Genomic DNA, 7,500 nt, shown 5'->3' on the forward strand with positions numbered 1-7,500 from the left:
CAATCAATATATCAATATTTTCTTATTTTTGGAATGTTAATTAATGAACTGGTTTAGGTTCGTTAACGCTTTAAAATTGACCTACTGTTGTAGGTTTTAAAGAACTATGTGTTGGAGACAAACTTGCTTACGGCCATACCTCTCTGTTCGCGCCCGATCTCGTCCGATCTCGGAAGCTAAGCAGAGTCGGGCCTGGTTAGTTCTTGGATGGGAGACCGCCTGGGAATACCGGGTGCTGTAAGTTTTTTCACTTCTCTCTCCAAAAGGCAGAGGACACTGCTGCTTTTTCACTTGAGAAATATGAGAAAAAGGCAAGATTGAAGAAGAGATGCATACAAAGATGTGGGTAACGGTAAAAAGGGAAAAGAGAATCAATCAATATATCAATATTTTCTTATTTTTGGAATGTTAATTAATGAACTGGTTTAGGTTCGTTAACGCTTTAAAATTGACCTACTGTTGTAAGTTTTAAAGAACTATGTGTTGGAGAAAAACTTGCTTACGGCCACACCTCTCTGTCCTGTTTCAGACCAGAGTGCATTGTGGGTTAGAGCTACTTCCTCCTTGGAGGAAGCACACGGCTGTGCTTTGTTTTTCTCCTCTTATCTCTCTCTCCTTTCGTTTGTTTTACATGTCCTAAGAGAAGGTTTTTTTTGGTTTTGCTCAGCTGATTTTGTCAGTAGTACCCCCGTCAGTGTCTCACTGAGCGGGGGGAAGCGTTTTTTTCCGTGTTTTGTGAGCTATCCCCCGTGTTTTTTTTGAGGGGCGTTTTTAGTCCTTTTTTTTTTCCCCCAAAATGGCGGACCACCCGATAAACCCGACCTGGAATGAACTCACATTAACTCTTACGGATAACCCCAGCGGTTTGGTGGTGGGCGGAGAGGGCCGTGGTGTTGACAACGGTACAGTAGAACTGACGGAGAACGGGGGCAGTGGTGGTGCCAAAGGTGTGGAAGAACTGACGAAGAATGGTGACAGCAGTGATGCTGTTAAAAGAACGGGAGAACTGACGAAGAATGGAGACGGCAGCGATGCTGTTACAAGAACGGAGGAACGGGCCTCACGGAGCCTAACTGTGAACGTGGAGATGGAAGGCGGAGAGACTATGAGTGCTATCGAGCTCATCAGTCATGTGCAGAGGTTGTGCGGTGCGTTACTGGCGTGCAGAGTGCTCGGCCAAAAGAAGTTTGAACTCACAATGAGCAACATAACGGGTAAGAAAAAACTGATGGAGGGTTTTAAGATTGGGGAAACAAGGGTTCATGCTAGAGAGATCACTAACGACGAGCTCATCGTCTCTTTTCTCAATCTGCCCTATTATATCAGAGACAATGATATCTTTTTGAGACTGGATAGCTGGGGGGTAACGCCTATGTCACCTATTAGACGCAGAATGTGGCCAGGCTCTAAGGTGACGGACGGCACTCGATTTCTACGAGTTAAATTCAACGAAAGAGTCCGTTCGCTACCATATTCTACAAAATTTAACACGGTGCTGGGCTCGGAGTATTTCCGGGTAATTCATGACAGGCAGACCAAAATATGTAGGCTCTGCATGCAGCCTGGGCATGTTCAAAGAGAATGCCCTGAGTTCACATGCTACACCTGCGGAGAGCAAGGGCATTTTTCTAGGGAGTGTTCCACACGAAAGACTAACAAATGCAAGGGATGTAAGCGGGCACCGGACAGCTGTGTGTGCCATGTGGAGGTGACAGAAGAGGAGATGGTGGGGACTGCGGAGGAGGTGGAGGAGGAGCAGGAGGAGGAGGAGGTGCAGAGCGACGACGGTACGTCGAGCACTGGCACCGTGGAGGAGGACGTGGACGAGGAGGAGGAGGAGGAGATGGAGGAGGAAGAGGATGATGAGGCTGCTGCGGGGACCTGTGTGAGCGAGCTGAACAAAGAGAGAACGGCGATGACTATGGCTGTAATGAGGCCGAAGCCTGCAGCCTGTATGGCAGAGACTACAGCGGTGAAAGCAGGTGCAGCTGTGGAGCCAGTGACAAGGGCAGGTGCAGCAGTGGAGCCAGTGACAGCGCCAGGTGCAGCTACGGCGCCAGCGAAAGAGGCAGGTGCAGTTGTGGAGCCAGTGACAAGGGCAGGTGCAGGGGTGGAGCCAGTGACAGCAGCAGGCGTGGTGGTGAAGCCACGGAGGACGACCGATGCAGGGAGGAGAACTGAAATAGTGGAGGTGCCGGAGACGGCGTCCAGCCAGATTGATCTGAGTGGGCCAAGGCTGGTGCCCAGCCAGCCAGAGCTAAAGGTGGGAGAGGCACGAGCCAGTGCCAGGCTGAAGGAGCAAGTCCAGACCAAGCCGGGCAAGGCCCGAGTGGGGAGACTGGTTGCGAGGAAACCGAAGGCGGTGCTATTGGAAGACGCAGAGGTAGAGCTGCGAAAGAGGGCTGAGGAAAAGGCGGCGATGGGGTCTTCCCTGGACAGCTTTGTTCCTCAAGACATTGGGAACTGCGGCTCCCCGCTGCTATTAAGTGACCCCTCGGACTCAGACATGGACATCGAGAAGGGCCAAAGGGTGAGGAAAAGGGATGGAGAGATTATAAAAGGGTCTGATAATCGGAATAAAGCACTGAAAAAATAACACCATGTTTTGTTTTGCTATGCTTTATGTGCCTTTACTGACAGCCCTCATGGCCTTTGACTCTCAGTCTTTTCTTTCTTTTAATGCCAATGGCTTAAAAGACCCAGGTAAAATGAGAGCAGTGTTTGATAGGAACAAACATGTGGACATAATTTGTCTTCAAGAAACTGGGTGGGACCTAAAGGCTGTCAGCCATGCTCAAAAACTGTGGAAAGGGGTGATTTACTCCCAGGAGGGTATTGGGCGAGCACGAGGGGTCGCAGTACTAATTAGCAGAAAACTTAGTACTAGTAGTAAATGTGTATATAGAGCTAGCAATGGCAAGTGTGTGATAGTGGATATATTAATAAATAGTGATATAATTAGACTGATTAATATACATGCGCCCAGTATTGAGGAGGATCGCAGAAACTTCTTCGGAAGTCTGAACAAGTGGATAAATAATAATACTATTATTCTAGGGGACTATAATATCACGCTTAGTAGTAGTGACAATTATAATGATAAATTTAGGTGTGACACGAGTAGAACTGCACTTAAAGATATCATGATAGAAAAAAACTTAATGGATGTATGGAGGGTAATTAACCCTAGGACAAGGGGTTATTCTAGAAGACAGGTTGTCCTGGGCAAGTTAAAACAAACCCGAATAGACCTGGGCCTGGTGGCTTCGGGTCTAGTTAAACGGGTTACTGACATGAAGTATGTGTTTAATGCATGGAGCGATCACGCGTACGTGGATTTAAAATTTGGTGACAGCACGGCTAAAAAAGGCAAGGGCACATGGTGCTATAATAACAGTTTGTTGGAGGACACAGCGTATAAGAATAAAGTAAAGAAATTACTAACCCAAAGTGCATATGACATGCCATATGTAGATAATAAAATAGAATACTGGGAGGAAATTAAATTAAGAATAAAGAAAATAAGCATTAGTTATAGTAAGAATAAAAAATGGGAAGAGAAAAGAGAGGAGAGCATGTTAAATGATTTATTAAACAAGGAATTAGAGAAGATGGAGCTAGATACAAATTATAATAGTGAAAACTATGAATTATATAGGAATAAACTGACGGATATTGAGACCAAACGTTGCAAGGGCGCCGCGGTCAGGAGTAGGTCGCAGTTCCTGCTTGAAGGGGAAAAAAGCACGGGTTTTTTTCTGGGGCTGGAGAGGATAAAACAAGAGAAGCAATATATAAATCAACTGGTGAGCAGCGAGGACCTAGTATGCACTGAAAGCAAGGACCTTTTAAAAATAGTAAAAGACTACTATAGTGAGCTGTATAAAGGGCAAGGGCCTCTAAAGGAGCACATAGTAAAAATGACGAATCAGATAGGAACCCAAATAAGTGAAAATGATAAAAATTATTGTGACTTGCCTATCTCTAGGCAGGAGATAGAGGCAGTCATAAAAAGCCTTAAACACAATAAGAGCCCAGGTTCTGATGGCCTTACTGCCGAGGTGTATAACGAGTTTTCTGTTTTACTCTCTCCCATTTTGTTACATGTTTTTGATGAGATGGCGAGGCAAAATATCATGCCTGACAAGATATCGGAAGGGATTATCACATTAATATACAAGCAGAAAGGTACAAAAGATAGGCTGGAATATTACAGACCCATAAGCCTGTTAAATACAGATTACAAAATCATAGCAAAGGTGTTGGCTAATAGGATGAGAGAGGTAATTAAAACTATTGTCATTGACACTCAGACCTATAGCATTCCGGATAGGGATATAAGTGATAATATAATTGCAATAAAAAACCTAGTAGATAGTATGAATAGAGAGGGGGGGTGTTTATTAGGGATAGACTTAGAGAAAGCATTTGACAGGGTGGAACATGAGTTTATGTGGGAGGTATTAAATAAATATGGGTTTGGTGAAAAATACATAAATTGGGTGAAATTATTATACAAAAAGGCTAGAAGCCGCGTTAAGGTCAACGGTTTCTTGACTGATCCTGTGGAGCTGCAGAGGTCCATTAGGCAGGGTTGCCCCCTGTCTGCCATGCTATACAGCCTTGTGGCGGAGCCGTTGGCTTTAAGCATAATTAATGACAATGAAATAGCTGGGATTAAAACCGAGAGAGGGAATATGGTCAAAGTTATTCAATACGCGGATGATATAAATATCTTTTTAAATAACAGTACACATATAGAGAGGGTCATGGTGCATATAAATGACTATGAGATGGCCTCTGGGGCAAAAGTAAACAATTCTAAATCAGAAATAATGGTTTTCAAGGAGGCAGGGTTTGACACAAACAAATGGGGTTTTAAAGTAACTGACGAGGAGAGGAAAATCTTAGGAGTCTATGTAGGGAAAGATGGGGCTAAAGCTAGGGATAGAAACTGGAAGGAAATGATTAAAAAAACTCAAAACATATGTAATCTGTGGAAAGCGCGAGGGCTGAATATCAGAGGAAAGGTAATTGTATCTAATGCTCTAGTTTTGTCCAAAATTAACCATATTCTCGGGTCCTGTGAGCTGCCGGATTGGGCGCTAAATTCACTGAACAGTGTGATCTCCTCGTTTTTGTGGAAGGGGAGGGGAAATATGATTGCTCGCAGGACATTAATAGCTAAAAAAAGGGAGGGGGGTTTAGATCTGATTGACATTAGTGCCAAAAGAGATGCACTTAGGGTCAAATTAATAGGGCGTTTTCTGGATCACTCGAGGCTGCATCCTTGGAAAGATACCTTGGCGGGCTTCCTGGCAGAGTATGGTGAGAGGAGCAGTTACAATTTGTACGCTTTCTCTCCCAGAAATGTTACAGGGGGGTTGCCGGGGTTCTATCGCGAGGTGCTGGAGGCTTGGGACAAGTTTCTGCCCCACCTCAGACCTGACTTTGAATTTAAAGAGCAAGTGATGAAATTACCTTTCCTCAACTCGCCTTTCTTCTCCCATAAGGGCAGGCCCCTCATTTCCAAGGCTCTCCGCGAGGCGGGTTTGTCTACGCTGGGGGGAGTCTGTGGGGGGAGGTGGGGTTTAACTTTCGATAAAACCAAAACATTGATAGCACTGAGAAGGGCGGGAGGGCCTTTTAAGGGAAAGCAAATTACTGAACTGGGGATGAGTGTAAATGACTGTGTGGACGAGAATTGGAGGGCTCTGAAGCAATGTAGTAATCAAGTGCAGGGTGATGCTGTGAGCTTCTTCCTGTGTCAGGGTGAGAGGAATGTGCCAGTCACGCAAATAAAAACTAAAGTGATCTATGATACTCTAATTCAGAAGCTTACTAAAAAACCTGCGTCAGAGCCACACTGGGCTGCTTTGTTCCCTAACAAAGACATAAAATCAATTTGGAGTAACCTGCTTGTTCCTTCCATTCCTCATGCAGTTTTTGATACTGACTTTAAGCTTAGGCACAGGAGGTACTATACCAGTATCGTCCTGCATCAGCTCCACAAACTCAAGTTCCAAAGGTCATGTGCGGTCTGTGGGGTAGAGGATGAGGATTTTGACCATCTCATTTTTAAATGCTCCGCTCTAACTGATATACGGAATTATGTGCGCCAGCTTTTGGGTACGTATTGTGGTGCTAAGGTGCAAGAACTGAGTGAGTGGGACTGGGTTTGGCTTTTCGGCCTACCCAAGCAGGGTAAAGGGGGGACGGTGGTTCAGATGAACACACTTCTTGCTCTTGCCAGGCATGCAGTAGTCCTAAGGAGAAATTATGCTGTGTTTGAGCAAAAGCAAGTAAATGCAAAAGCACTATTTAAGAATCTTTTAAGAGCTCACCTGGGACTGCTGCATGTCTGTAGAGAAGAGTGGTTCTCTGAAATGTTTTTAAACAGAACGTCCCTGTGTAAGGTCGAGGAGGATGGGAGGCTCTGCTTCCTGTTCTGAGTTATCCTAATAGGAGGCCTAAGATAGTTTTGCTTGAGCCGCTATCAAAGAGCAGGTTATCTCTTTTAGGTTTTTTTTTTTTTCGTTTGTGTATTTTGTTTGTATATTTGGTTGCTTATTTATTTGTTTGGCCTTGATGTCTATGTCTGAGGTGGAGTTTTGGGATTGTAATAATTTCTTTTTAGGGTTAGTCTCATGGATAAGGTTTTTTTTTGCCTTTGGGCTGCTTGGCTGGTTTCTCTTGCGGGTTGTTTTATTTTGCTTCGTTTTGCCTGTTTTGCTTAATATGGGTTTTTGTTGCTTGATGTATGCTCGTGAAGTGGCTAATCTAGCTGAGGATATATTTTGATATTACTTCCTGTTTATTGTAAATATATATATATATATATATTATTGATACAAAGAAAATTGTAAAAATTAACTTGTGACATTTTTGATAATAAAAGATAACAAAAAAAAAAAAAAAATTCGCGCCCGATCTCGTCCGATCTCGGAAGCTAAGCAGAGTCGGGCCTGGTTAGTACTTGGATGGGAGACCGCCTGGGAATACCGGGTGCTGTAAGTTTTTTCACTTCTCTCTCCAAAAGGCAGAGGACACTGCTGCTTTTTCACTTGAGAAATATGAGAAAAAGGCAAGATTGAAGAAGAGATGCATACAAAGATGTGGGTCACGGTAAAAAGGGAAAAGAGAATCAATCAATATATCAATATTTTCTTATTTTTGGAATGTTAATTAATGAACTGGTTTAGGTTCGTTAACGTTTTAAAATTGACCTACTGTTGTAGGTTTTAAAGAACTATGTGTTAGAGACAAACTTGCTTACGGCCATACCTCTCTGTTCGCGCCCGATCTCGTCCGATCTCGGAAGCTAAGCAGAGTCGGGCCTGGTTAGTACTTGGATGGGAGACCGCCTGGGAATACCGGGTGCTGTAAGTTTTTTCACTTCTCTCTCCAAAAGGCAGAGGACACTGCTGCTTTTTCACTTGAGAAATATGAGAAAAAGGCAAGATTGAAGAAGAGATGCATACAAAGATGTGGGTCACGGTA

At 44.0% G+C, this 7,500-nt stretch overlaps 2 non-coding genes across 2 annotated transcripts; both read left to right on the forward strand.

The window, feature by feature from the left end:
• The first annotated feature begins 125 nt into the window (after positions 1 to 125).
• LOC142942788 (5S ribosomal RNA) lies at positions 126 to 244 on the forward strand. The gene has a single exon (XR_012951888.1). It is a non-coding gene; the product is annotated as a 5S ribosomal RNA (ribosomal RNA).
• Positions 245 to 7,270: 7,026 nt separating this feature from the next.
• Positions 7,271 to 7,389, forward strand: LOC142942606 (5S ribosomal RNA). Its single transcript, XR_012951708.1, has one exon. It is a non-coding gene; the product is annotated as a 5S ribosomal RNA (ribosomal RNA).
• Positions 7,390 to 7,500: the final 111 nt, after the last annotated feature.

Source organism: Anarhichas minor, unplaced genomic scaffold (assembly GCF_050575085.1).
Source record: "Anarhichas minor isolate MPS153535 unplaced genomic scaffold, ASM5057508v1 ptg000136l, whole genome shotgun sequence".
Classification (NCBI taxonomy): domain Eukaryota; kingdom Metazoa; phylum Chordata; class Actinopteri; order Perciformes; family Anarhichadidae; genus Anarhichas; species Anarhichas minor.